The sequence below is a fragment of the Phalacrocorax carbo genome, chromosome 9 (genome assembly GCF_963921805.1).
Source record: "Phalacrocorax carbo chromosome 9, bPhaCar2.1, whole genome shotgun sequence".
Lineage (NCBI taxonomy): Eukaryota > Metazoa > Chordata > Aves > Suliformes > Phalacrocoracidae > Phalacrocorax > Phalacrocorax carbo.
Window position 1 is genome coordinate 37,897,584 of NC_087521.1, and position 27,909 is coordinate 37,925,492.

The 27,909-nt window shown below is 49.7% G+C and overlaps 1 long non-coding RNA gene across 1 annotated transcript in view; it reads right to left on the minus strand.

The window, feature by feature from the left end:
- The window catches only part of LOC135315086 (uncharacterized), a 375,169-nt gene that overhangs the window by 277,857 nt on the left and 69,403 nt on the right, over positions 1-27,909 (minus strand). The window contains exon 3 of the long non-coding RNA XR_010374537.1: positions 23,579-23,642. This is a non-coding gene — a long non-coding RNA (uncharacterized LOC135315086). The remainder of the gene's footprint in view (positions 1-23,578; positions 23,643-27,909) is intronic.

Below are 27,909 nucleotides of genomic sequence, written 5' to 3' on the forward strand. Positions count from 1 at the left end.
AGGCAAATATTAGCAAAATAACAATTATTTGAAGCTGCTGATGCCATCTCCTATAATCTTCTCTCTTCACTTTAAAAAAGCCATTTTCTCGCTATGACAATCAAATTCCTAGCATTACAGGTTAGCACAAATACTCTCTTAGTGCAGATACCTTTACAAGCAAGGCTCACCAGGAAGCCAGCATTAATATGCCACCCTGTAGACATAGAAAAATCCATCTTTGTTCAAAAATTGGCCACCAAACAACATCAAATGTCGCAGACCTAAGTACCATACAGAAAGATAGAGGCTATCCTGGCACACGGAGCTTGTACCCAAACAGCTGGGAATTGAAGCTGTCTTTCAAATCCCAGTTTCACCGCTTAGCTCTGCTAGTAACCAACCGCTTCCAAAGACCTTTTCTGTAGTACTGTCACTCCAAAATATATTAGCAATGAATAAAAGACGCTACAGACAAGGTCAAGTGACAGGTCAATTTGGAATCGGAGCAGTCACGCACCATTTTGCAGTACTTGACCTCTAAATCCCATTGTTATACAACAAAATAATCTATTCAAGACAGACGCTGAGCTCTGTATAAGGATACTCTGCACCTTCCAACTCCCCCGGGTGCATGGGTTAGCTTTAAAAATTCCCCTCGTTACCCACAAAGCCTCAGCGGTTCATCACCCCGGCGCCGCCGCCGACAGACACAGCAAGGGCGAGGGGGAGCGTGCCAGGCAGGACCTGCTCGTGGCTCGCTGCAAACCAACCCATCAGAAATCAAAAACCGCAGCATTTTGGAAAAGCTCAGAGGTTTCTTTTTTTTTTTCCTGATTCTGAAGAGAGCAAAGACACGCAAGCTATGCTCATACTTGTACAACTTCCACTCGATTTGGGGATAATTCTTCGTCAGGAATAAATTAAACCATTTAAGCAAGAGGTGTTTGAGGCGTCTGGAGCACAGAGTGCGTTCAGTGGGATCTGTAGCTTCCTGACAGGCTCTGCATTTGATAAAAACTTCTTGATCTAGTAAATGATCTGTCATAATAACTGCTTCAAAGAGGAAAAAAAAAAAAGCTGGTGAAGCATTAGCTATAACTTTACAATCAATAATGTGCAATATTTGCTTGGGACTTGATCCAGGCTTCTGTTTTGATTTTTATCTGAAAGTATTTGCCCGGCAGACGAATACCAAGAGAGGGAAGGGACCGGGGTTTACCAAGCGTGATCCTCTACTACTGATTCTGGATTATACTTAAGTAAAGCCATCTCAGAAAACATCAGAAAGTATCTCCTCCTGCAATGCAGTTATTTTTCTTAAGAGGTTCCTGATATCCTAAAGAAACGCATGAATTATACCCCGTTTCCAGCTGGGTCAGGATTTAAGGTTCCTCACCTGGGAAGGCGCGCGGCTCGCGCCGCAGCCCCTCTTGCCGCTGCGGGCAGGACCGGGACGGCTGGCTGCTCCCCGAGCTCTGCCCAGCCCAGCCGCGCTCCAGCCCCGCACGGGAGGCTCAGCCCCGGGCTCGGCTGAGGCACCGAGCTCTGACACAGCTCGCTGTGTGGCCAGCGTTTTTGTTTCGAGAGGGAAACTTTGTTTCGTGGCCTGCTTTAACCACAGGGTTTTATACAGGTACGCATTCTTGCTTTTTCCTATTTCTCACCTTCCCTATACATCTTTTTTTCCCCGGCCCTCTACCTGCACAAGGGACAGCGTTGCTTTTCTTCCTCGCTAGTCACCTCTGATCCTTGCCAATAAGGCAGCTGGGGCCCATCGGTCTGGGCAGCCCAGACGAGCCGTGCCGGCGGGGAGCGTTACCCGAGGCTCCGGGCACAGACACCGGCGCCGAGGCAGGTTTGCTGGAACGGGGCTGAGAGTTTGCCGTCGTTCGCAAATTTATTTTATTTTTTAGAGCCCTCAACACCTGGACTTCACAGTGAATTCCTAAAGCTCTAATTTAGCACCTCTTTCACCCACAAAGTAGGCTGTTCGAAGGCACGTGCCGCCCCCTTTGCCTCTCTCAATTTACGTGCTCTGCTCTCACACAGCGATGGAAACACAGGCAGATCACGTCACTACAGACTCCAAACGCCACTGACAGCCCGGACAGTCCCGGCAATCTTTGGCTGGGAAGCCAGCAGAGCAGTCAGTGGCACTGACAAAATATTTTGAGCTCAGAAAACAGGAAAGGGGTGCAGCCCCCCGCGCCACCCGCCTGCTGCTCCGCTGCGACATGGCAGTATCAGGCGGAGGACCAGCTTAGCCACGGATGGTAAGGATGAGCTCCAGATCTCACTACTTTCTACCTTTCTTTGGTACTTTCTGAATACTCTCCTTGCAGGAAGGGAACCAGAAGCAGCATCTGACCCTGCTGTTCCTGCCTGGTTTTGCTGTGTGGCTGCCGGAGATGGCCACACTCTGCTCGGCACCGAGGAAGCAATGAGGCACAGCACAGAAGGCACAGGATTCACGGCTTCCAGAGGCGGTCAGTACAGCTCATGGCACTCTCAAGCAAAGGCCTGGCATGTTTAGAGCTACAGCTCCAGCACTTGCTGAAGGTAAGTATTTGAAAGAGCATTACCTTCAAACAATGATGTAAAAAAGAACAAGGAACAACATGAGATCATTCTGCCAGCTTGCAGCAGCTCTGTGGAAGGCACAATCCTTGCAAAGGACTTGCCAAAGAGCCTTACAAGCATAATCTCCCTGACCTGCAAATGGCATTTCTGCTTCAAAGTCACCCAAGGGATTCTAGGAATGGCACTGAGGGTGCTTTGCAGGATAGCACTGTAGGACAGTAAGAGACAGGAATCTGATAAGGAAAATAAGGATCCAAAACTAAACAAGAGTTTACATCAGAAAGTGGTTTAGAAACAGCCACTTTCTCATCAAGCATTGAAAAATCTTTCCCCTTTGCCTTACCACCGTCTCCCAGACCTGCAAAATCTCTGCAGTGACAATCTGGTGGCACGGGGCTCCGAATCCCCCCTGCAGCTCCCCGAGCTATCCCCCTCCCCAAACCCTCCAGGCAGATCCTCCCCCATCCCTGTGGCTCCCTACAGGGGTGGAACCTCAGTTGGTGTGTAGCGCAGGGACGCAGGCTGCTCCTCACTGAGCCCCTGCAGCTGCCCAGACCCCTGCTTTCCGCGGGGAGGGGGAACGGACGCCTCAGGCAGGAACAGCTGGGAACACAGTTCACGGGATGGTGTGACAAATCTTGGAATTCACAGCCATCTCATAGAATCACTAAGGTTGGAAAAGACCTTGAAGACCGTCAAGTCCAACCACCAACCCAACACCTGCAGGCCTCCTAAACCATGGCCCCAAGTGACACATCTACACATTTTTTGAACACCTCCAGGGATAAATCTGAGTGTCCTTGAACTATAACCAGTGTTGCAGCCCCTATCACCGCTTAGGAACAACCAAGGCAGCTCTAGCTCATGTTTATATGCTTGGCAGAAGATGCCCTAACAGCAAAGGCAGGCAGGCATCCTAGCACTGAGCTGCCATTGAACAGAGGTCCAGATGCGGTCTCCACCCAAGCTCAGGGGTGATACCACTTGCGCTTTTAATTTGGGGCCACCTATCACGGTGGATGTTCAACACGATGACAGAGACAAGAGAGTTGTTCATGTGTTTGCAGTTTCAGGAACCCTCAATTTAAAGAAAAGATGCAGAGACCCCAGGGTAATCCCCAGCAGGGATGATTTAGCAGGCTTCTGGAGATCTAGACTGACCTCTCCAGTCACAAGGATCTTCTCTCTCGGTAGCCCCATGTCCCAGCTCATGGGCAATGAGCTGCCAGCATCTCTTCAATGTTTGGCTTCTTTGAACTGAGAGTACAAAAGCAGATGTTGTCAGAAGCATTTTGTCTACATGCTGCTTCTGATGGCCCAGTAAAGGTCAGGGACCGCTGCTCCAACCTGTGTGTAGCTGCAGGTGGCATTTATGCTCTGCTCTTAAGTAGGAGCAGCCCACCAGCATAAACCAAGGGACAGAGGGGGTTCAAGAAGTTCAAAAATTTGGCTTATAACCAGAAGAGTGACTTGATCATTTGTCTCTGGTGACCCAGGACGTCCCCACTGTTCTGATCATGTGGGGGGGTTTCAAACTTGTGGGCTCCATTGAGGCTCAAGGAATGATCTTTAGAGTTTTTCCACATCCAGCTGTAATTATAACTTGAATTTTAACTCATCCAGTTAAATGAAACTATTGAAACGTGCAAACAGGAATTATGAAATCTGAGTTCTCTTTCAAACTCTCATTAATTTATGGATATTCAGAAGTTTCGGATATCACAGGAAGGCGTTTGTCATAGATTTCTTTTAAGTGTGGAATCAAAACAAAAAAAAATCCTTAGGCTACAAAAGCTCTGCGCAAGATGGACAGATTATGTAGTAAGACAGCCCATCATCTCTTCCCAGACTAAAATAAGAAGAAGCAGCAACGTGATTGACAGCAAACTACAGTCAACAGAGAAAAAAAATCTTCATACATTATGATTCAGTTTTTCCTTTGTTGACTACAGTTCGCTGTCAATCATCTACGGCTTTTCTTTATGTGAGGTAGGGAAAAAGGTTGCTGTCTCCTTCTTCCCCAGCAAGCTGTCTGTTTTCTTGCCTGCACTTTCTAGCCAAGGTATTTAAATGTTCTCATCTTGTACTTAACAGAAATATATAATAAACCTCCCAATTACCTTCTACCCTTATAAATGTCAAACCAATCAAAAGGTTGGAAGGGGAAAATTAAAGCCTCTTTTCAGAAGAGCACACTTACTAATGTATTACTGACCTTCAAGAGAAGAGTAAGATAATGCAGCTTTTTTTCAGTACCTACCCTGGCTTCCAGCCTACAGGATGAGTTCAGAAATGTGGGGTCCATTGCAAAAATGACTCTTAGAAAATTTGATCAGATTTAATCTAGGTTATCTACCTAAAACCGCGATATCTGATGGGTTCTGGTTTCAGCATTTCCTCTGTGACTTTGATGAGTTGCAAGATAGTTTTGTCTGGGAGGAGCCAAGGGGGAACAGAAACCAGATTCATTATTAGAAGAGCTGTTCAGCATGTCTATACAGACAGCGGCATTTGAAGTTAATCTTCTTCCTGATTTCATTACAGACGGGGCCACGTGAGACTTGCTGAATTACCCATTTTGCCACGGTTCCAGCTGATGGGGTAGATGGAGGCTGTCTACGCACCACGCAGCAAGAGGGGTACGGGAACGGAACTGGACTGTGCAGAGCTGCCACTGCAACGCACCTCCTAGCAAGGCATGACTTGCATCAGGCTTCCACTCTGGCAAGACGACAATCGGGCCCTTCTACCAATCCACTTCTTAAAGCCTTTTTATGCATATTAGAAGAGAGTAAGAGCATATATAGGAGAAAGCAAAATGCTTACCAGACGCATACCCAACCAAAGCCACAAAGGAAGGGCCTGGCTGTTGGTTGTAGAATCATTAAGGTCAGAAAAGACCTCTAAGACTATCAAGTCCAACCGCCAATGACATTTGTCATGTCACAACATTGTTGATGTGGATATTATTAATCTCTTAATCCTTCGCAACACACCATCACTCAAAATATGTGCATGCACATGTGGGCTATGAGAATCAGAGGGAATCTTTCCCTAAGGCTTGGCTCAGCAGCCTTTAGCCTCCCATGAAACCCCCTCCACGCGCACACTGCCCCTGCTAGGAGCAGCCCCGTCCGCACTGTGCTACAAGCGTCACCCCTAACCCGCTTCACCGGCAGACTCCCCGCCGTCCTGCACGGAGCACGGTGCCAGCACCTCCACACAGCCGAGCTGTCAGCGAGTCAGACAGGCACTGGGGAGCTTTGCAGGGGAGGCTACAGCTCCTCGAGATCTGCATTCAAAATTTGCAAGCATTGAGATCAAGAAAAATCCTTTTCCGGAGAGAAAGAGCCACACAGAAAAACATAGCGCCTTCTTAAAATCACATTTATTCGTATTTTACTTTGTGCATGTGTGATTTTGTTCCACATACGGCAAATCTTGTTTTTTTCGAGGAGACTTGTGAATGGACAGTTTTGCAGAAGGCACAGAATCCAGCTGCTCATGCAAGCACCTTCCCATGCACGGGCACGCTGCTAGAAATCACAGCCCTGGCAGAGGAACTGCTCACGCCTCAACATTTAGCCCATCACGCAGTGAGGAGGTCAACTATTTTTAATATCTCCGTGCAGTGGTATTTCCATCCTACAGCGCAGCATCAAGGCCTGGTGGGCCAGAGGGCATTAGGTGCCATTTGGGTTCCTACTACCTCCTGCCCCGTTACTTTCTTCCCCACATAACAGTGAGGGTTGTTAAGGAATATGCTTACAAGGCCCATGAAACACCACCATCCCCATCACACAGAGCGTCTTACAAAAGCTGACGTCCATTCTCCGCATCGAGGAGTACTGCACCAATGCTCCTGTTTGCCCTTGGCTAACTCTTCAAGCCCAAACCACCCGTTTTCTTCTTTTCCTTCCTGACAAACCTGCTTTCCTTAGATATGAACATAAATTAACCCTGCCTGAGGCCGAGGAAGATGCTAAATAACATGATTGTTGCAAAGTACAATAGTATCACTGGCAAAATATTAACTCTTGCATCATAAAAACTGTGTTTACTTGTCTTTTATAGGCACACTGAGCGCAAATGTCACTACAGGGCCCTGTGCAGATCATCAGTGGGCTTGGAGGGATAAAGACGACCACAGGCTGCTCCTCTGCATGGGATAACACCAGCTATAATGCTGCAGCCCAAGGCGATTTATGGTGCTGTGACAGCTCCCAGCTCCCTGACTTTGAGGGAGAGCTGGTCTTCCTAGCATTTGCTGCTGCCTTTCAAATATATACATCCTTGCTCCAGAGGGTCCTCTGCTAGCTCAGAGGTTAAGCTCTCTTCCTCTCCCCACTACCCTGCCACCCACCACAGGCTGCAATAAGCCCCCCGACACATCACCTGGAGGGGTCCCTGGGCCTTTAGAATAACAGAATCATTAAGGTTGGAAAAGACCTCTGGGATCATCAAGTCCAACCCCCAACCCAACACCCCCAGGCCTCCTAAACCATGCCCTGAAGTGCTCATCTACACGGTTTTTGAACACTCCCAGGGATGGTGACTCCCCCACCTCTCTGGGCAGCCTGTGCCAAGGCCTGACAACCCTTCAGTGAAAAATTTTTCCCTAATATCCAATCTAAACCTCCCCTGACACAGCTTGAAGCCATTTCCTCTCATTCTATCACTAGTAACTCCAGGTGGCCATGCAGGGCACTGCCTTTGCCCAGACCAGGAGGAGGAGAAGCAAGGCAACGGGCAGGGTTCAGAACTGCTCATAACCACCCAACCACGGGGTCTCCTCAGCTTCTAACCCTCTGGAGCAACAGTCCCCTCCCAGCCCAGCTGGCACCACTCAGGCCTTCTCAGGCCCGGCCCCCTCCAGCACACACACGCCTTGGGGGAAAAGGATGGATGAGTCCCGTTCTCATCCGACCACTGACACTGTGAGCCCTACTCATGGGATCACAGCCAGGCTGCTCAGAAATCTGCTGTCAGGGCTCAGAGAGGGTCTGAGGCCTGCGGTCCCATCTCTGGTCCCCTGGACTGGAGAACTGCTATGCAAACGCCGCGTGGTATTGCACAGCCTTAGCTCCAGAAATGAAGATAAATGTCAAGAAAACACCATGTGGAGGTGAACCTCTGGCAGACGATGAGGTGGTGACCTTCTCCCAGAACATGCTTCAACTTAGAATAAGCTATTTAAAAGGCCCATTCCTACTTGCCTCCTGCGGGATTAAACTTGAGCAGTTGCTTTCTCAAAGGGGCAAGTCTTGTTTCACAAAGCAAATGCAGCCCCATCAAACCCTTGCATGGGACTATGAGCATTCTGAGGTGGGGACGGTGTTGTGCAAAACTTTGTAGCATGGTAACTTTGATTTTGTCTTGGTAACCGTGATCACATGCTGAATTGATGCTAATGAAACATTACGTAAACATTGCATGTACAATCCCTTAGACATAAACCATTGACCAAATCTGAGACTAAGGTTGGACCTAGCTGCACCTAAGCTCCAACAGGAGTTTAGAAAACAAGGGGGTCTACTCTGAACCTCATGACTCAGTGGGAGGGTCCTCCTTACTCCTTGCATGCCTGGTCTCCCTGTGAACCATTGTAACTCAAGTGTAACTCAATTTTCATTTGTGCATTTCTTCCATGCATTAATTCATAGAGAGAACCTTCCCATCGAACTTCATTAAGTCGCACTTTTACAACATCATATTAAAACTGCTTTTACTAATACCTTTGTCGGTGATTCCTTAAGTGTTCTAAATAACCTATTTGCAACAGATGGACATTATCCGCCTGGAAGAAAAGCACTGTGCTAGCCCAAGAGGGCTGCCGCAGCACCCAGAGCAGGGTTTAAGCTCCCCGCAGCCTGAAGCAGTCTCCCTTGTCCTTGGGGCGTACAGGTGCCAGCAGCCACAGAGACCATCATGCAGCCCTGTAAAGTTACACAAACTTAAAGAGATTTTGTTTTCTTTGCTGCCTTGGCTCCTGAAATTTATTAGCGTGGCACTAGCTTTCCCCAAGAATAGTGCCTGCCAAGTTCATTCCCACTCTCTAAAACCACATTATAAATCATACACCAGGAGAACATCCTGAATGCTGATGACTGGAGGTTATGGCAGTGATGAGGGCTGCCAGGAAGAAAAATGGATTTTCCTCCCCCAGTCCCAGCAGAAGTGTCCAAACACGCCGCAGCCACTGCCCTGTCGGGCTGCCGCTCTGAACTACCTGGAGTGTGTTTATAGGAGCGATCACCATCTCTGCACTGGTTGTTAACACAATTAATGAAGGAATGGTTCAGTGGTTTATAGCTCGAGGTCTAACAGTGGTAGTAACAAGAAGGGCATCCGTTAAGACAGTTTCTTCCATTAGAGCACAGTAAAACTACGATTAGTTCTATATTCAGATAATAGAGAAAAACAATTTCCAGTTGATATAAATCTTCCGAGGCTGAAGCAGTACTGCCAAGCTACCTGTTTGCTTGTTTGCTGCCTTTTGAACACTTCTTAAACGGGGCCGTTGTTAGCAGTTTAGCTTCTCAAGACACAACACAGTAAATTAACCCCGTCAGGGGGGAAGCATTTATAAGAAGAGGCTGGATGCAGAGCAGGTAATCCGGGCTGCGCACAGAGGACTCAGCTGTCCTGCTTCACCAGCTCAGCGTGTGCAGGTCCAGCAGGTCACGGGCACTGGAGGCTCCTTCCAAGGGAGATGGACACCAGCCATTTGAACAGACACACATCTGTAGTGAGTGATCAGGTTATCGAGAGTTCTCTGTCCACTGTGCATTGAGTAAAAAAGAGTGGAAAAGCTATTTACATAAGGATTATCCCAGTTTGATTTGTGTTGGCTAATTAAATGGTTGGGAAGAAATTTGATGAGTTTCTGTGAATAAAGCAAGAGCAAGGGAGCACATACCAGAAAGAGACGAACACTGGGACAAACCTCATGCGGATATGAATTAGTCATGAATTAATTTAGACTGGAAAGGACAAGAAAGCCCCCAGGCCTCAGAGGAAGGCGAGCTCTGTGTTTCCAAACACAGCATGGGCCGTCAAACTGCTGGGAGATGGAGGTTGACAAACTACAGTGGGACAGCAAGGATGCTGGAGCAAGAAATGAAAGCTTATGTCACAAGTCTTAAGGTGTCCAATACACTGAGGAACCTAGTAAGGGTTGTAAGGTGCCTTAATTGCTGTGTCTCTGCACAGTGTTGTATTAATTCCATGCTTCAGGGTTTCTATTTGCTGCCAGAAGGGGCATAAGACAACTTCCCTTTTCAGAATAAATTCTTTGCTTTCTTTTCATCTTAGAAGCTGGCCAGCACTTGAGATGGGATGGAACATGACACACACTGTGTGCTTGGTACCAGGAAAGCTTCAGGAGCCTGCCGTCCTCCTCAGTTGATCATGGCCAGAGGTCACCAGGAGGGCTCCTGCTTGGGTAAACACCCTCCTAGAAGTAAAAGCACCCCACCTCCATGCATGACTTTCTGGTGTACTGTGTCACTGAAAGAGTTGGAACTGCTGACCCCCAAAACCAGGTCAGGACTGACTGATTTTCAGCCATGCGGTAGCAAGTCTGGTAGAGCCGAGTTCATGAGAGGTTCCTTGCATTGCTCTTGGCTGAGCCACCAACTGCATCACTCCTAGGCCTTCCTTCTCATGCTCTCTCTACAGCCACGAACACTAATGGGAGATATGCCAGGCTTAGGAGCGCTCTCAGCTCCCGCTTCCAGGACAGGAGCCTGAAGACTAGAGCTTGGGGCATACAGGAGACTTTCACTAGTGTTAAGATAACAGAAGCAACGCCAGGATCCGTCTCCCAGCAGAGCTGGGCACACAGCCACACAGCTGCAGCAGCCTCAAACAGACCCGTGCCCGTCTCACCTACATGCTTTTTACCCACTTCTCCCATGCACAGTCCCCAGCTGAGGAGTCTCCTTATCTCTGCTCTGCTCTGCAAGGCTTCAGGTCTGGGAACAGCTGAAGGACTGGGGATAAATGAAAAAATAAAGTAGTATTTTTGTTTCTTCTCAGAAGGACCAGGCTCTTTCACAACAGGCACAGAGCAGGCTATGCGGAGAGGTGCAGAAAGAAGCGAGGACCAAAGGCAAAGGAGGATCTGTTTGCCAGGAGAGGATGAAGAGCCCAGCACTTCTACATCCAGCTCTTTCAGCAGAAGGGAAAGCGAGGCAGAACAAAGGCAGAGCCTCCACTCTGGAGCAGATCTTCCCTGGTTCTGCGACGTGCTGCAGAAAGCACTCTGGAGGACATGGGGCCAGCCTGGAACCAGCAGAGAGCGGCTCTCCATGCCCACGCTGAAGCTGTGGCGGGGAAGAACGAGCTGCAGACAGATGCAAAACGCTCGGTGCTGAGGGACGGCGTGTTTAAGGAGGGACAGCGGGAAGGAAGGATGACCCAGCATCACTCCAAGTTTGCTGAGGCAACGTGCAAAATGCAAACGTCAATTAAAGAGTTAAACCCATGCACAGTGTGGAGACAGAGACTTGGCAGAAGGGCTCCCAGCTGCCCAGTAAGGGGGACAGAAGGTGTCCATGCACACGCAGATGTGCTGCAGCAGCCTGCCATCGCAGACGGCCGGGGCAGGCCAGGCCTCTGCAGTTTCTGCGGCGATCCCTCACCTCCTCAGCCCGTTTCTCATGGTACCGAGCGCTGCTCCCACACACGCACTATGTAGGAGAGCTCTGTGTTAATTTTAAATGCTTGCTTTTCTTTGCAACAACGCCGTTAGCACTGGGAAAATTCAGGAGAGCAAAACCACGAAGAAACACCTTCACAAGAGAGGCAGTGCCGGCAGGCAGAGCATCCCACCGCAGCACGCGGAGGACGGCCGTGCCGGGCGGCTGCACGCACACCCCTGACCAGGCGAGCACCGGGCTGCTGCAGCTCCAGCGCTCGGACACACACGCACAAGGGCTGCTCGGTGCCGAAGCTCCTTCGCAGGTCCATGCGGACGGTCGTGGCAGCGCTGGAGCGTGGCTGCTATCGGAGGACCACGAGTGCCACCTGGAGCGCAGCCCTCAGCCACACGCCGCCGGCGCTGGCAGCGTCCTCTCGGCACCAACCCTGCCCAGAAACGCCGGGCCGCTGCTGCTCAGCTCCCACCAGCCAGGGCTTGCAACGGGCTTTATCGCAGCTCTTACCCCCGGCAGTAAGTGCTCAGGGCTTCAAACCTCAACTCCCTAACAGAGAGCAGCGAAGCAGGGAGTCCGGGAGTCCATTTTCCTCCACTTTCTGTATTTGCAAAGAGGTACTTTCACATCAGGACGAGAGGTAGGTCAGAGAAGTGGGAGAGAGCAGAAGAAATGTACTGTCCTAGGTGTTTTCCAAGTTCCTGCTTTCTTTGGGATTGCTGGGAAGCTCCTCTCTGCAGCTAGATGTGTGCGCCCGTGCCATGGCAATTCAACAGGGAAGGTGTAACGAGCCGGCCCAGCCTCTGCAGGGTCTGAAGGTGGGGACACCCAGCTGATTTAGACACTAGAGAGCAGAGTCGTTAGAACTGAGACTGCCACAAGCATGAGTCCTCCAAAACACCTTTGCTTTGACTTCTGCTGCGTGTGTGTGTCCTCCTGCAACGCCTCCGTTCTCAGGGCTGGGCACGAAGCTGTAACATAGTTCCGTCCAGAGCTGAGTGTTTCAGGTCAGCCTCAAGTCAGGACACAAAGGACTCATACCATCCCGCGTCTCACCCGAAGAGACCACGCTGTTACTATTCTCAGCAAGTTGAAGCACATTTCATCCCCACCAAATACCCCAATTTCTGAGGGACACCACTGCTCCAAGATGCCCAAGGAAGCCAAACCCACTGAAAATTTCCATCCAGCCTTTTAACCCCCAGCACAAAACTGACTCCACCACAATAAATGACAATTCCAGAAGTAAACTGTACCAGCTCTGTCACTTGTGGCATGAGCATCACAGACACAGCATTCAAGGCTGGCTTAACACAACGGCCCCCGCACCCACTGTCCAGCCAAGGTGACAGTATGAATCAGAGCAAGGCGGTGCCACACAGACCCTTCTTCTACCCTTCCTGCCACCAGCTACGACGGAGCACTGAAACTGCTTCCTAGAGGCACTGCCATGGGATGCCCCATCCCCTGCGCGAGCTGCCACTCACTTCCATCCCCGCCAGCATCCCCAGCGCAGGGCAGGAGCGGTGCGGGAAGACACGGGTGCTTTCGAACTCCCCTGCCAAGACATCTTCCACGGTTTCATCCCTTGTGCCCTCGCGTAACCCACAGGGATCCTCACGAGAGCCCCCTGCCTCAGCAGAGCCCCTTGGGGAGGGCAGGCTGTGACCCTCCTTCCCCCCAGGACAGTCACCCCCCAGCTGGGAGGGCTGCAGGTGCCCGCCGAGAACCTGCGAGCGCATCCTCTCAGTCCAAGTGAACTGAATGGAGGAACCTTCTCTCAAAATCACACCAGCTACTCCAGCACGTAATTCCTTTCAGGATATTGTCTTCAGAGTTTAATGTCTCAAAGTTTAACAAGATCGCCCCACATCAGTATTATGGCTTGGAAACATCTCGGTGCCTGTCCACATTACAGGTGATGTTGGCAAAGGTTCCAGGCCAATAATGCAGGAATTATTGCAGAAGAGCCTTGATATACGCCAACAAGGGAAAAGGGTGTGTTGTTCATCTGGCTGAGCTGCATCTTTGCATTCCTTGATCATTTGAAGCCAACACACAAGCCACAGCCACGGGGAGACAAGAAGCACGATGGCTACAGCCCGGTGCTTTGTATTTCTTTCAAATCCCATTTTTCACATACACAGACAATTCAACTGGCTGGGAGCAACTGTGAGAGAACTAAGGTAAAATTACTTCCAGCTGGAAAATGTCTGCTGCTGCTTAAGACAAAGGACTGCCAAAAGCTGTCGCTGCTTTCTTCTGCACACCTGCACGAGAGATACCTGTCCATCTCTTCATACAAAATGGCTTGGAAACTCCAGCAGCTTTTTATCAGAGATAGGTCACCCAGACAAAGTGAAGTAGGAGAAGCCAGTTTTGAACGCATTAAGATATTTGAAGGAGGAATAAATAAATAAAACCAGCTCCAGTGGACTGTCTCCTCATGCCCGCCGCTTCTGCGGGGAGTTCGCACCGCCGTACCAGAAAGGACTGACACGGTTCACCCAGGACTAACGTCAGTCACCTCTCCACACCGCGGCGCCAGGGGGACGGAGGGACGGGGTGGTTGCACATGCAGGCGGGAAGGGGTGAAAGTCCATTTAGCAGCTTCCACTCTGGTGAACAGGAGAAAGCGCGTGAGCCGCCAGGACACCGAGTGGCGGCTGTATATACTGTATATAACACAGACGCACCTAATGCCCCTCTGAACCAGCCACACTGTGCTGTGACTAAGGGTGTGGGACACCCTGCTGCTCCTTGAAATACAGAAAACCATCACTAAAACGGTGGTGCTCCCTTCTACCTGCGTTTCAAAGACGCAGACGCCCGTTTCAGCACACAAACACACAAAGACCTGCTTCCAGACGCAGGTAGTTTCTGTGCTTCCCAGTCGCGTGCAATACAGTGCAGGTGTACGGTCAGGCCAGCTGCGCTTATTAGCATTTATCAGCTTCACCCAGGAAATGCAATGAGTAAGTGGTGTGTCTATGGTGGTGCTTCCACTCTCCAGCCACCTGAGCCGCTCGGTTCTCACCCACCCTCCAGCCCTTCTCCCCACGTCCCCTCCCCTCCGCCAAGCTGCTGGAGCACAGCCATCACCCACCGCCCCACACAGCATCGCCCCCACCAAGCCCCAGCCCCTCAGCTCTGCAGGTGCCGAGGGCAACCCGTTACGGACACTCCTGTCCCCGTCCAGTGCAGAACAGTGATAAATGGGTTGTTCCTCTGCTTTTTAATAGCAAAACCCGCTCGGCAGGACCAGCTACTGGCCCCGTCAGCCAGCAGAGCCGTGAGACAAGGTGTGCAGGAGCCGGCTGCGCGCTGCTCTGAGCGACAGGAGCTTATTTTAGCACAGAGCAAGCAAAGGCAGCACAAGGAGCTCCCTCTGCACAATTCTGACTTGATGTTTTGCAAACAAAAAAGAGACAAGTGAGTAAAGCACTTTAAAACCAGTGGCAGCCAATCTACATAAAGTCAGACACGTGGGTCCATTTACATTTTCATTAGAATATCTAGCTTTCCACAGTTAAGAAAGATAAAACCACTCAGGAGCTGAATTAGCTATACATAGGAGTTGCACCTCACTGCGGCTGTTTGGGTCAAATATTTTTAGAAGGCTTTCAAAATACAAATGGGTCATCACAATATTTGAATAAAAATCCTAGGTATTTCTAATATAAACCTCTAAAAGTGACAGTCCGATCACCTTCAACATAACATGTGGTCTACACAAAAGCAATTTGATTTTAAATAGGCAGTAATGTTTAGCACAGAAAAACTTCCAGAGCATTAGAAGGAAGCAGAGGCTTTCCCTCCTTCCATTCAAACAGTGAGGCAGCAGTGCTGGAGGCAAACACGGAGGGCACCTGCAACTCGTCCCTTCTGCCAGGCATTGCCAGCAGCAAGCACGGCCCCTCGCGCATCCCCAGTCCAACCCCACCGAGAGGCCTGGGCAACGCTGCCCATTCCCCAGGGCCCCACTGGAAAACAAACCCACCCCAGTCAGAAGCAGTAGGTTGGTATCTAAAACAAGGGGAAGCGCCTTGGGTGGGAGAAATGACACCAGCAATGAACTAATAATATACATATGTGACTAAAACTCATCGCAACCAGTCCAGCTCTTGCCTCTTCCCCGATGCCCCCACTGCCTGCATGCCAGCACGCCCCCCTCCTCGCCTGGGGCACCACCATATGGCAAAGCCACCTCTACCCCAGGGCAAGGGAGACCTGCTCTGGTCCCCGAAACACCCCTGCTGCCCAGCTGGGGCGGTGCTGCACAGGCAGGATCTGGCTGGAGATCACCCAGGTCTCCTGCGCTTCAGGAAGCCGCGCTCCAGCCGCTGTGCTCCACGGCTCCACGCCCAGCCTAGAGGGCACAGATGCTGGGATGCTGCTCTCGGGATGGCCAAACCCTGCCCTCATCTCTCTCCCAGGGGCGCAGCCCAAAAGCAACCACGGGGAGCACATTATTGAGGAGAAGTAAGATACCACCAGCCACCCACCCAGTGACACGAGACATGGCTGTGGCAAGGGTGATTATTTTGCTCACCACTTATCCGGCACAGTTCAGCAGCCCTTTTGCCGCACGCTACAGACAGCGGCTGTCTTTGCACCCAAGAGTGTACTGGTTTTTCTACTCAAAAGAGCTAAGCGTGCTCATGGTGGCAAACTCGCTCTGTTTCTTCCCCCCTCTCCAGCCAGTGCCACCTGGGTGTCCCCTCCATCGGGCCCTGGGGGGGCAGTGCTAGCCAGCCCTCGGGATGTCGGTGGGATGGATGCTGGAGCCCTGCAGCGCGCGCCTGACCTCGTGCTGAGCAATTCCACTGCCGCGCGTCGAGCTACGCCTTCCTTCCTCCCTTCAGCAGGGGCAGAACTCACTTTGAAATAACAGGCACTCTCAGAAAAAGTACCGTTTTGATGAACCAACATCTGCCAGTCAATAAAGCAGTTTAAGAAACACTTTCCAACCAGTTCGACTTAAACACACCATAACTGGGGGTCCCAGAGGGAAGCCTGCGAGGTGCCTTGGGTAGAGGGCATAGCTACTGCTGCAGAATGGAAATGCCAGGTAATTAAACCCTCTTCTGCCTAACAAAGAAAATTTCATGAAGCACCGACTGCTTGAGGATAAAGCCAGAAACGTTCAAATCACACAAGGCACATTTTTAACAACCAGAATGACTGGAATAAACTCTAAATGGAAAGGTGATTTCTCTTTTTTCTCAGTTTCTTCAGGCCACGTTTGGATATCTTTCAGGAAAGGTGTTTTACAGCTGCACCAGTTACCATGGTCCATGCAGGGAGTAAAACACAACTGCCTGTGATTGCAGGGGAGGTCACGTTAAATAAGCTAATTTTCCCCTGACTTTGAACTCTACCAGTCTGAAAAATATATTTGTTACCTCCAAATACTTCTAGGTAACAAGAAAACAAGAAAAAAAGAGAACAAAAAAAAACCCCACACAACCAACCAACCAAAAAACCCAGTTTGGAGGCTGCAGCTCACACCATCAGCGCTTGCACACGTACTTTGCGTTGCAGAGTCCTCTGCTAATTTTGCAGTGCCATCACACGCATTTTCCTGCGGGACCAAATGAGCCCCCAAACCTGGGAAACAAAGTCTCCTCGGCATCGTGCTTCCTCCCTCTGCAGCCAAGCCTGAAGAGAGGGTGTAAGCCCAGCCTAAAGGTTTTAACATCTACAAACCAGGCACATCCATGGCACCCGACAGTAGCGCAGATCTCCTGGTGCGTAACTACACAGACCCCCAGCCACTCCTCCTGAGGAGGCTAATTTCAAATAAAGGATTCCAGCTTTATTACTACTGTATTTTACTGCTTTTTAATGATCCATTAACTACGATAAGAACAATAGAGAGGCTACTAAAGAGTTTGTGAACTATTTCATTATCTCCCGGGGTATGCAGCTCTTCGATTCGTCTGTAGATTGTTCCTCTTTCAGGCTGCACCCAGATTCATGTCAACACAGTAACTGACCCACGTCATCCCACACGATTTTGAGGTTTATAAAATAAAATTTCTTCCTGGGGTGGTGTGCCCCGGGGCCGGCGCAGTCGGGGGGACCCCAGCAGCAGCAGCCCTCTTGCCATGCTCCTGGAATTACACAAGAAGTCCTAGAGCCATCCAGCATCCTCCTACCCTGTCCCACCCGCCGCTGCTTCGGCCAGGGGTCTCTGGTGGGAACGCAGCATCTCCAGAAGGCTCGCTTCATCCCCAGAAAGAAACTGGCCGTCACCCTGGTCACAGAACAGCACCGGAGAGCACATGGAAGATGAAATAGGTGTCTCTCTTGACCAGAAGTGGGGTGGGGGGCATAGACATGCTCCTCTCCCCATCCTGCTTTTCTTGCTTTCCTCTGCAGCGACACAATAAAGTATAAACTCAGCATTAGCACATCTAGGGCATCTAGTAGGCCCCAAGGACCCATTTAGAGTTAATTTAACCATTAGTATAGCCCCAGAAATCAGGAGTAATGGATGCTTTGCAAATCCACTTGGATTCCCTCCTCGGAGCGAGGAGATCTGATGCACTCCTTATGCATCACATTTGTGCCTCAGTAAAGTTGGTCCATGTGCTCACTAAACCACTCTGTACCACTTAGCCCTTGGAAACCTCATTAGTTATATCTGCTGAAGGCTTAAGCTCAGTCTGCCTGCCAGGGCAAGAGCTGGGTGGATTCCTCAGAGCATCACTGTCTGACGGGGGGCCGAGCAAAGCTCCGCGAGAGTGTTTGCCATGCTCATCCCTGCTGTCCAGACTAAGCTGGTAGGTTGAATACAATCTATGCAAGAAGTTTTACAGAAGTGACAGGGGTTTTTTAATCCCCATTGATTTGTTGTGAAACAGGAAGCATCAGAATAGCTTCTGTGGAGAAGTGGATTATTCCCCCAAATCTCTCCTGCCCTTCAGTTAAATCTTTTCCTAGAGGGAAAAAAAAAAAAAAAAAAAAAGGCAAAAATCATTCAGCCTCTTTTCTTGAAGAAGGAAAGATTTCAACCCATACAGCTTTGAAAGTTTCTTTCTCAGATCCTTTTCTAAGGTGAAATTATTTACTCATCTCTTACTGCCTGGCTGGGCAGGAGGAGAAGAAAAGGAATTAATCGCTGGAAGTCCGGACAACACACTGCTTGGGCAGGTGACACAGTGCTTTTGCAAGGCCAGAGCAAAGCAGGACAGAGGAGCGGGAGCAGGCGCCTTATCCCAGCCTTGCCAGAGCCCTGCTGCAACGCCTTGGCCTTTCCATCCTTCGTGCCTCAGCTTCCCCATCTGTCTGCACACTTGATGAGCCTGTCTCCTTTCACGTGGGGCTCGGTGGATGCACTATGCCACACGGGAAGGAGTTTCCTTCTGTAACCAAATGGTGCATTTCTCTTCATAGCAAAGGAAATAATAAAATGCAAGTTTGAGCATTATATAGTGCTACGGTCTCCAGGAAAGCGATATTTTCCTGATGTTCTCTACAAGGACAACTCAAGACCCAGGCTGGTCCCAGGTGGGGCTGCCCAGGGGAGTGGTGCTCCATGCTGATGGCATTCCTGCGGCCAGGCGCTGCACAGCCTTTACAACAAGGCTGCACCCCCGCTGCTCCTTGACGCCCGCGCTGGGCAGGGCGAGAGGTTTGTGCTCAGGGACTGGGGGGATCTGCGCATCTTAGAACAGAAGCGGTTATTAAGCTCTGCCTTTAAGAAAGCAGCAAGTGAGATGGGTTCCTGTGCTTGACTTCCCAAGAAAGGGCTGGGAGAAGGACTTCAAGGCTTTAATCGGTCCCTCGAGGGACCTGCTGGCAGGTCGGCTCCATCGCAGGGCTGGTGAAGAAGATGCCCAGAGCCCTCCTGCTCCGGCTGCCCCAGCCCAGCAGCACAGAAAGCTGCCTCCCTTTTCACAGGGGGAATCCAGAGCTGCAGCACTGAGGGCCCGGCTTCTGCGCTCAGACTGCAATTTCCACTGGGATAATTACTCTTAACAGGGATATTGGGGGAGAAAAGCAAGGAAACCCACCCAGTCAGCGAGGCAAAGAGTGGCACAGCCTTCGGAAGACAGCAGATGAGATTTTCAACTCTCAGATATTACCCAGGTCTTGACACCCGAAGGGTTCATTTGCTGACAAACCACCCAGGCTGAAAATAGATTTTTATGACTCTTACTAAGAATTTAAAACTCAAATTATGGTACAGTCACTCTGTCAAAAAAATGCCAGCTTTTCTCTGATGACGACTGGGTTTCCCGAGCGCTATTGCGGAGACGTTCCTGCCAAGCTTCCTTACACAAACCCAGTTCTGTGTCAGCATCTGACCCTCCTTTGGTCAAATGTAAGCGATGACTCGGTGTGAAGTGGGGGATTAAGCACCCACACAGCTCGTCCACTGCTTACATAAAAGGCAGAGAAGTTACAATTTATATTTCTTATCAATAAAAGTCTTCAACAATTCAAACTGCGCAAGAAAAAGTTTGGCTTTCCTAAGGGACCATCCTTTGATATTTAAGCCAATTTTATTTAAACTTATCAATTACCATTTAAAAAAAAAAAAGAAGAAAAAGCACAGCTTTTAATGGCAAATCCTAAAATCTTTTCAAATCTCTCAAGCAATATTTATCTGTTTGGAAGAATATTGGTAATGATTATGTTAATAAAATCAATTTGTGACAATTACTTAACTTCTACCATTCTTGGAATTAAAGTTTTATGTTATATTTTCTTCTAAATCAAGTAATTGATCCTCACATGAATTAGAATTATACCAGCTCGCAAAATCCACACACTAATTGAATAGTTAACCAAGTGTTCAATAAACTTCACACCTTAGTATCATACCCGTTAAAACTGCTTAATTAGATTTGGCTCCTTGCATAAATAGCTGTAAATGGAGACTGCTTAGTTTCACTTTTCATTTAACTTTATTCTCAAAGCACATAAACAAAATAAGTGCTTATCCGATTTCTTTACATTTGTCACAATATAGTGCTGATTGCAACAGCTGAAAGATTATAAAGTATTTTTAAGTGCTTATCAATCAGTTCTACTACAGCCAAAGTTTCCATGAGCGTGGACCTCGTACACTTCGACTCAGCTTAGCAAAGCACTTAAACGACTTGAGCTAGAGCTCTGCTGAATCGCAGCTTCCCACATTTGCATCATCAAGAGCTGCAGTGGGTTTGTTTCTTTAAGCCTTTTCAGGACTTTCCCTTCCCTTCTCTGCACCCACACCTTGTCTATCCCTGCTATATTTTATTCACCTTTTAAAACTCTATCATACGACATTCTCCTTCCCCCATTTTCGTTCCTTTTTCTGGAGCAGGAAGGCCGTGTTTGGGCTGTATTTGGGGCATCCCTGCTGGCCCCCACCTTTGCACCACGAGACAGCAGAGCAGTTACCTTCTCAGTCTGTAGCAGGAAGGTCTCTGCAAACTCAGGCAGACGTGTTCCCACCAGCCACTCCCTGATCATAGGGCTAGAAATTTCCCTTTAAAAGCTATCCATCTTAACAGCACCACAGGCCACACAATCATTCATTTTGAGTTTTGCCGTTGTATTTTGGCCCCCCCCACATCTTTCTCTTGAGCTCCAGGACTCTCCAGAGCCCCAGTGACAGCGGGCCGGGCAGCAGGGCGGACTGAAGAACCAGCGACGCTCAGCAGCTCGGCACAGGCAGTGAATTTACCCGTGAAGCTCCCCCCAGCAGAAGATCAGCATGCAGTGCTGAAGAAGAAAGCAGCGGACCAGTCCGCAAAGCTCCCCACCAGTCTGAGCACAATGAAACTTCCTCAGCCCTTTCAGAAGTCTCCCCAGGACGCGCAAGCAAGACCCGCCAACCCAAGAGTCTTGCATTACCTCGGCGCCATGACCGATGCTCCCCCTCAGCCGACCGTCGTTGCTTCACGGGAAGGTTGGGCAAAAGTTAAAGCGTGGGACAGAAACGAGCATCGCTCTGGGGGAGCGTGCAGGGGGGAGCCAGCACCTCCTGCCTCTGGGAGGGCTCAGCTGGTGCCCTGAAGGCTGGGGGTTCTGTTACTGCCCCGGCGCAGTCTGTAGAATCACTGCAAGGTCCTCAGTGACCCGCAGGCCACCTCCTCTCCAATCTTCACCTTGACAATACTTCACGCTCCACAGTCTGGGTACATCCAGCACAGAGCTCAGCACTTCCCTCCTCCTCAGTGCCCTCTGTACCAGAGTCTAGCCCTCTGTACCGGCTCATGCCTCACTCCAGTGCAGCAGCTTCCCAGCATGGCATGCTCCTTCCCCTCCAGCAGCTCCCCCGGTATCCAGTCTAAGAAAGCCAGCACGCAGCCCGTCTGCATCTCTTGACGTCACCCTCCACCAAAGCCCTTCCCGAAGCGCTCTCCACGGCCCCGCACTGACGCCAGAGTCAGTAAGGAGCCGTCTCCTTTCCCACGCGCCTGGGAGAACATCCCCAGGTTTGCTCCGCCAACATCCCAAGCCACACCAGCATCCCCACCAAGAGCCTCCTCTCCCGGGCTGATGAGGCAGGCGGCAATTAGCAGAGAGGTGATGACTGCCCAGAGCCCCACCTCTGGCCACGCTGAGACCGAAGCACAGCAATTAGCCATGGTCTGACGCTCCTCTCTGCTAACTGCTTTGTCAGATGTTCAGGGTTGATTTTTAACACGTTATTATTAATTACTACCCCTCCTCTTTTATTTTTGACATTCATCTATAGCGTAACTGGTGTGGCAGCCTCAAAGATATTATCTCTTCCGGGAGACTATTATAAATTCACTTCCCCCATAACATCTTATAGACATTGCTCACATTAGGTATAAAAATTTTATGGAACATACTAAAGTTGGTGCACACAGCAGCAGTTTTTCAAACATGAACATCTTGGACGCTTTAAAGATATTTCTTTCTAAAAAGCAAGCAGCATTTAGTCACACCGAGAACTGCATGCAAGGAAAATATGTATTTTAATTAAGTTTAAAAAAATAGTGGAGCACAGCTCTAAAATAGTTTTTGAAACTAGACACGTATTGATTTCTCTTTAGCTTATACAAAAATTCATTGTGCAAACAATGTGCTTGGGGGTATAATTAATATTGTATCTTTCAAGGATATTGAAACAAGTGCTTCAGAAGGAAGAATTTAGTAAGGAAGTATGAGCAGGCTTCACTTACGCACCAAAAGTTGCAGGCGGTTCCAGCAAAGCTTGGCCTTGCCAGGCCAAGGCGCAGCTCTCCTCCCCAGCTCCCCAGGGCACCGACGGCATCCCTCAGCAGGCACCACACGGATGCCTAGCAAGAGCACCTGATGCTTCAGTCACACCCCCGGGTGGGAGCGATTTGTAACATAGCCTGCGGGTCATTAATTCAACGCAGAGCAGCTTGCTGCTCCCTTCTGGTCTCTGAATGGGGCACGCAGGGGGTGTGTTACGGGATGCCTCAGGGAAACCTGTGTGTCTGCTGCGTAGGGGCGCGCATAAAAGCCAAGTGATCCAAAGTTCTGAGTCTAAAACGAATGAATGAGAGCACTCTCACTAATGGTGTGGATCTTCTCATACAGAAGTATTTTAGTGCTCTTACTTCATGTGTAGCTTAATTCTCTGAATCTGTATTAGAACCTTTTACCTTCTCATTTTCTCATGCCTCCCTTGCTCCTTCTTCTCTTTCAAGAAGGATTTTGGAGTGATGCTCAGTCTTGGTCACTTAAAATCTTGCATGCGAGAACCCTCAGAGCTTTGTAGCAAAGCTGAATATGATTTTTCAGGACAACGTATCTCCCTGAATAAGGATCTCCTGTGGACACATCCTCTCCCCTCACCACACCTGGCCCTTACTCCCCCTCCAGCTTCGAACTTTCTCACTTGGGATGATGAATTTACCAGTGCCCCAGCAAAGGCTGTCACTAGCCACCATTTTACTGCTTTTTGGGAGCTGTTGGCCATACTTCAATAAAATTTTTCTTTCAGAGCAGACTGAAAAATGCTCTAAATCAATCACGGAACTCATTTTGAAAAAAACCCAAACCTCTTGTCTGCTCTGCAATGCTTAAAATCACAGCACATCTCCTCCCTGCAAAATCATTGCTTCACATTTGCATCATCGTCATTTGCAGGCAGACAAAAACCACATCAGAAAGCAGAAAGGTGGGAAAAGGGTCTATAATTGTTCCTGGATGTCTTTTTTATTGATTTGTTGAAGTCTGTTCTTAATAAATCCCCATAAGCGCCACCCCTAGCCATGGGCTGGGGGCGGACAAGTGGAACAGCACAGCCGCGGGCAGCGGGAACGGCAGGTACCGGCGCACCTGCCCCCGCGCCCAGAGCTCTCGCGGAGGCACCGAGCGGAGCGGAGGATGGACACAGCCAGGCTCCTTTCACTCACCTACAGGCACTGGGCACGGACGGGCGGTCCAGGCACGCGCTGACGTCTGCGGCACCAAGCCTTGCTGCAACCAACAAGGAAAAGAAAGTGAGAAGACTGATAAAGAGCATGGTAACTGCTCCTGCTTGCAGGGAATTGCAGTCGGCTGTAGAGGAAAGGCCCAGGACTCTGAGCCTATAGAAGCGTCTTTAAATGGTGCAAGATTAGGCATTGAAAGATATAAAGTGAATGTACCCAGGACTGGTGGGGTAGGGCAGAGCACTGTTGGGGTGCTGAGCCCCTTCTGCAGGCCTGCCTCCTTGGGGGAGCTGGAGGGGGAAGTCCGGCTGCAGAGCTTGAGGTCTTGCAGGGTACCCAACCCGCCCAAGGTCGATAGGGGTCTGGTGGGGTCTCGGGTTGGGAGGGTGGGCAGGGCAGGGCTGCCTTGCCTCTTCCTGATAGCATAAAGGAGGGGGTTTTATTTATCCATAAACTAACCCTGGCAATAAACTGACAGACCTTCAAGGAACTCCAGCTATTTGGGAATGGCAAATCCCTGCACAGAAGGAGTAGCCACCGACCAGTGCTGCCTGGGGTCCTCCCGGGCCTTCACGAGCACAGTGCCAACCCCGCTGCTAACACCAGGTTAGGCACGGGAGATGCTCAGAGACGTGTCCCAGGGGATCAGTATCCTGGCAGACAGTCACGCGTGCTGTGTTAGCAAGCAGCGAGGACGTGAGAAACAGCTGTGTAGGCTCCCCTCCTCCAGCACATCCCGCTTTCGAATGACTGCATCACTGTGAACTCTCTCAGCCCGATGAAGATCTTTACCTGGAGCCTGCACAGCACCAAGAGCAACCAAGGTCTCCTTCGGGGGCTAGAGCTGACTCACACCTCTGCTCAACAGTTACGCTACCTCCGGTCAACTCATATTTTTTTCATATCTGCGTTTCATCGGGGAGTGAGTTTCTTCCCACTCAACTGCAGTTCCTAAAATCCCACCAGCTGCTCCCGCCATCTGAAATTATCATCAGCTTCAGTGGAGGGAAACGCTAAACCTTGCTATGCACATCAGCGCTGCAGATCACCTTTTCCTGATGCCTGAGTGCCCCTTCTCAAATTGGTAATATTATCAAAAGAAAAAATAACGGGAAGTTAAGCGTGCAGGCAGTTTCCACTTCCAGCTGGAGTGAGGAAAACAGTTAGCCTCGGAAGTTTTACCTTCCCAGGGAGAAGAGTCCTCGGCTCCTTTTAAGCTGCCAATGATAAGTAGATTTATACACAACAGGATGTGTTAATGACAGAAACGGTAACTAAAATGAGTCTGGTAACACCTGAGCAATGCCCGCGAGCGCTCAAGAGATGAACCATGCCGTGAAGACAATCAAAGCCAACCAGTACATCCATTTACTAACTTTATGAGCTTGAGGTTGATGTCTTTTTCCACTGATTTGTAGTGATGCCCACTGAGGGTAGAGTGAAAAAACCCATTAATGAAGGACGTTAAGTGTCTTTTTGTGAGAAGCTCGCCCCCATGTCCTCCTGAGCATCACGAGCACTGCGATGGGACGCCGAGGGGACAACCCTTACGCCGGGCAGGGTCCCACCAGCCTCCTACCGCCCCAGCCATGGGTCAGGCAATGCTGTCAGTGGGGAGGCTGAGAGCTGCTGTCGGACACATTGACTGCGAGCCCAGAGAGTACATTCTCCTTCTGCTCCTGCTCCCCTGCAAGAACAGTCCTCTGCCTGCTCCAACCCAGTGATTTTAATAGCTTTCTAAGCCGAAGCAACAGCCACGCCGTCCCTCTGGATCCACCAGAAAGAGCAGCCTGCCCTTCTCCGTCATTTCAGGATTATTCTGCTTTTTTAGGAACCCAAAACAAACCCAAAGAGTAATGAACAGGACACTCTTCACCATAAAACATGCTAGCGTTGATTGCTGTCTGTGTTCTGTATTAAAAAAGGTTGCCCGATACCATCAACCGCAAGTTGTACCTGTGCTGGGCACGGATCGTTGGAAGATGAAAGACACCTGGACAAAGGGCTAAAAACTGCTATATGAAAGAAATAGGGTATTTCCCTTTTATCTACCTGTCCTCCTATCTCCCCGCACAGGAAACCCGCTCTTCGAATTTAACTTGGTATCTAAACTTAGTTGGTGTACAACACTTTTTCCTACAACTCCCAGCAAGCTCAGCAAGATGAATGTGATGACAGGGTTGTGGATATGGGACGATATGTAAAAAATCTTTGAGATTACGTTGGAAATATTTCTTTCCTTAAGTGCTTTTATAGAAATTCTTGACCGTTTTGAAATTTGAATGTTGAATTTAAAAGGAAAAGAAATAATTGAGGGAAGCAACTGGCATAGAAAGATTTCCATTCATACAGTTAAAACTTTGCAAGAAAAACCAAATCTCACATGGAAAATGCTGCCAACTTTAATGCAAAGCTATGTCACTTGCCTTAACCACAATTCGTACACTTTTACCAAAGTAAAGGTAATGGGTTATTTTCCTAGCCCTTATACTTGAGAAAAGGATTTCTTTTATTTCTTTGTTGTCTTTCCCTCCAGGCTCAAGCCAGAAGAAGTCACTAGATATACTATGATAAATAACATGAACATATGCGGATGGAGAAGACAAACAGTACAGCTCCCAGCCATATACAGTATCACCAAGATGAAACATCTTAAGATTTCAAGTAGTCTTCCAGTTGAAAAACCACCTCAGGGTAGGTCCCTGTACGAGCTCAGTGGCTAAACCATCACCAGAGATTTGAGGAGATTCCCCCAAAAGCTGCCGGGGCAGCAGTCAGACAGATCTCCTCCGGCATCGGCATCGGCCGCCCCACCAGCCCGACTATTCTGAGTTCAGCAGGCTTGCCCCAGGAACGTGCTTCAGGAACCGGCACTGATATCTGCCTCTGCACCCACACCCGCCATCAGCAGAGGTGCTGTGTCCTGCCCAGCCAAGCAGCCTCCAGAGCTGGGAAGTACGAGAAGGACTTTGCCAGACCCCGCCGCTGCCCTGACAGAGAGATGTTATCTGGGTGGAGAACTTTTTACAGGGCTGGAGGCTCAGGTTAATTACCACCTCAATGAGCCAGTGGAGGCAAATGTCTTAAAGACAGTGTGATTAATCATGAAAACACATCTAACCTTGAAACGTGCTTTCCCCAGGTTTCCTGCATGTGGAAGCTGCTGCAGGAGGAGCCTGAGCAAGTGCTCACCTGCAGTGCTCAGACAGCAGCCGCTGATAGGGAACCTCTCTGTCCTGGGCTAACGAAGCTGAGGTCCAGGCCCTGCTGGGAGGCACCCTGTTTGCATCTGGGACTTGCAAAGTTCTTTTAGAGGAATCCCCTACTGGTACCAGACCTCAGAGAACAGTGCTGTGCAGCACACAAAGCACAGAGCAGTACGAAACTGTTCCCAGAGCACGTATTCATGACTTTGCCCCAGAGACCGCTCTTCTCCCACTTAGCCTTTGTCACCTCCATTGACCAAAGCTGTCCTCCCCTAATCCTCATTCCTCCTGCTTCTGTGTAACTTTTGTGTCCCAAGTCACCAGTGACAGGACGAGAGGGAACGGCCCCAAGCTGCATCAGGAGAGGTTAAGGTTGGGTGTGAGGGAAAATGTCTTTATTGCCAGAGGGGTCAGGCCCTGGCACAGGCTGCCCAGAGAGGTGGGGGAGTCACCGTCCCTGGAGGGGTTCAAAAACCATGCAGACGTGGCCCTTGGGGCCATGGTTTAGGAGGCCTGGGGGTGTTGGGTTGGGGGTTGGACTTGATGATCCAAGAGGTCTTTTCCAACCTTAATGATTCTGTGATTCTATTTTAACAGAGTTCTCCTGAAGAGACAGAAGTAGCTGCTCAGCACTCCAGACCCCCTGATATGCTGCAAACCCCCTGATATGAATCTCTCTCCCGAGAGCAACAGCATCGGTGTATCTGGGAAAGCACGTTGCAGACAGCTCAAGGTATGTTCCTTTCGAGCGTTTTGTAGCCGTCAGTTAGACTTTGTTTAAATTTCCCTTGAAGTTAGCCCAAAATCACACACAAAGAGCAAGCAAATTTATATCTCTGTTATAAGCCTTTTCCCTACATTTCTGTAGCTCTCTCAATATAGCAATTTATTAATCAAACAGAGTAGCAGATGCGACAGAAAGGCCTAGTAAGTATTCAGGTGGGAGGTGGGGGTTTTGTAGGCTATCGCAAGGGGATCTGAGGAGCCCCTGCCAGCCCCGGGAGCGCCCAGGCTGCCAGCCCTGAGGGGCACTCTGCCTCCTGCAGACGTGCAGTTCTTCCCAGGCTCCCTCCTAGGCATATGGAGATGCCGTAAAACTTGTTTCAC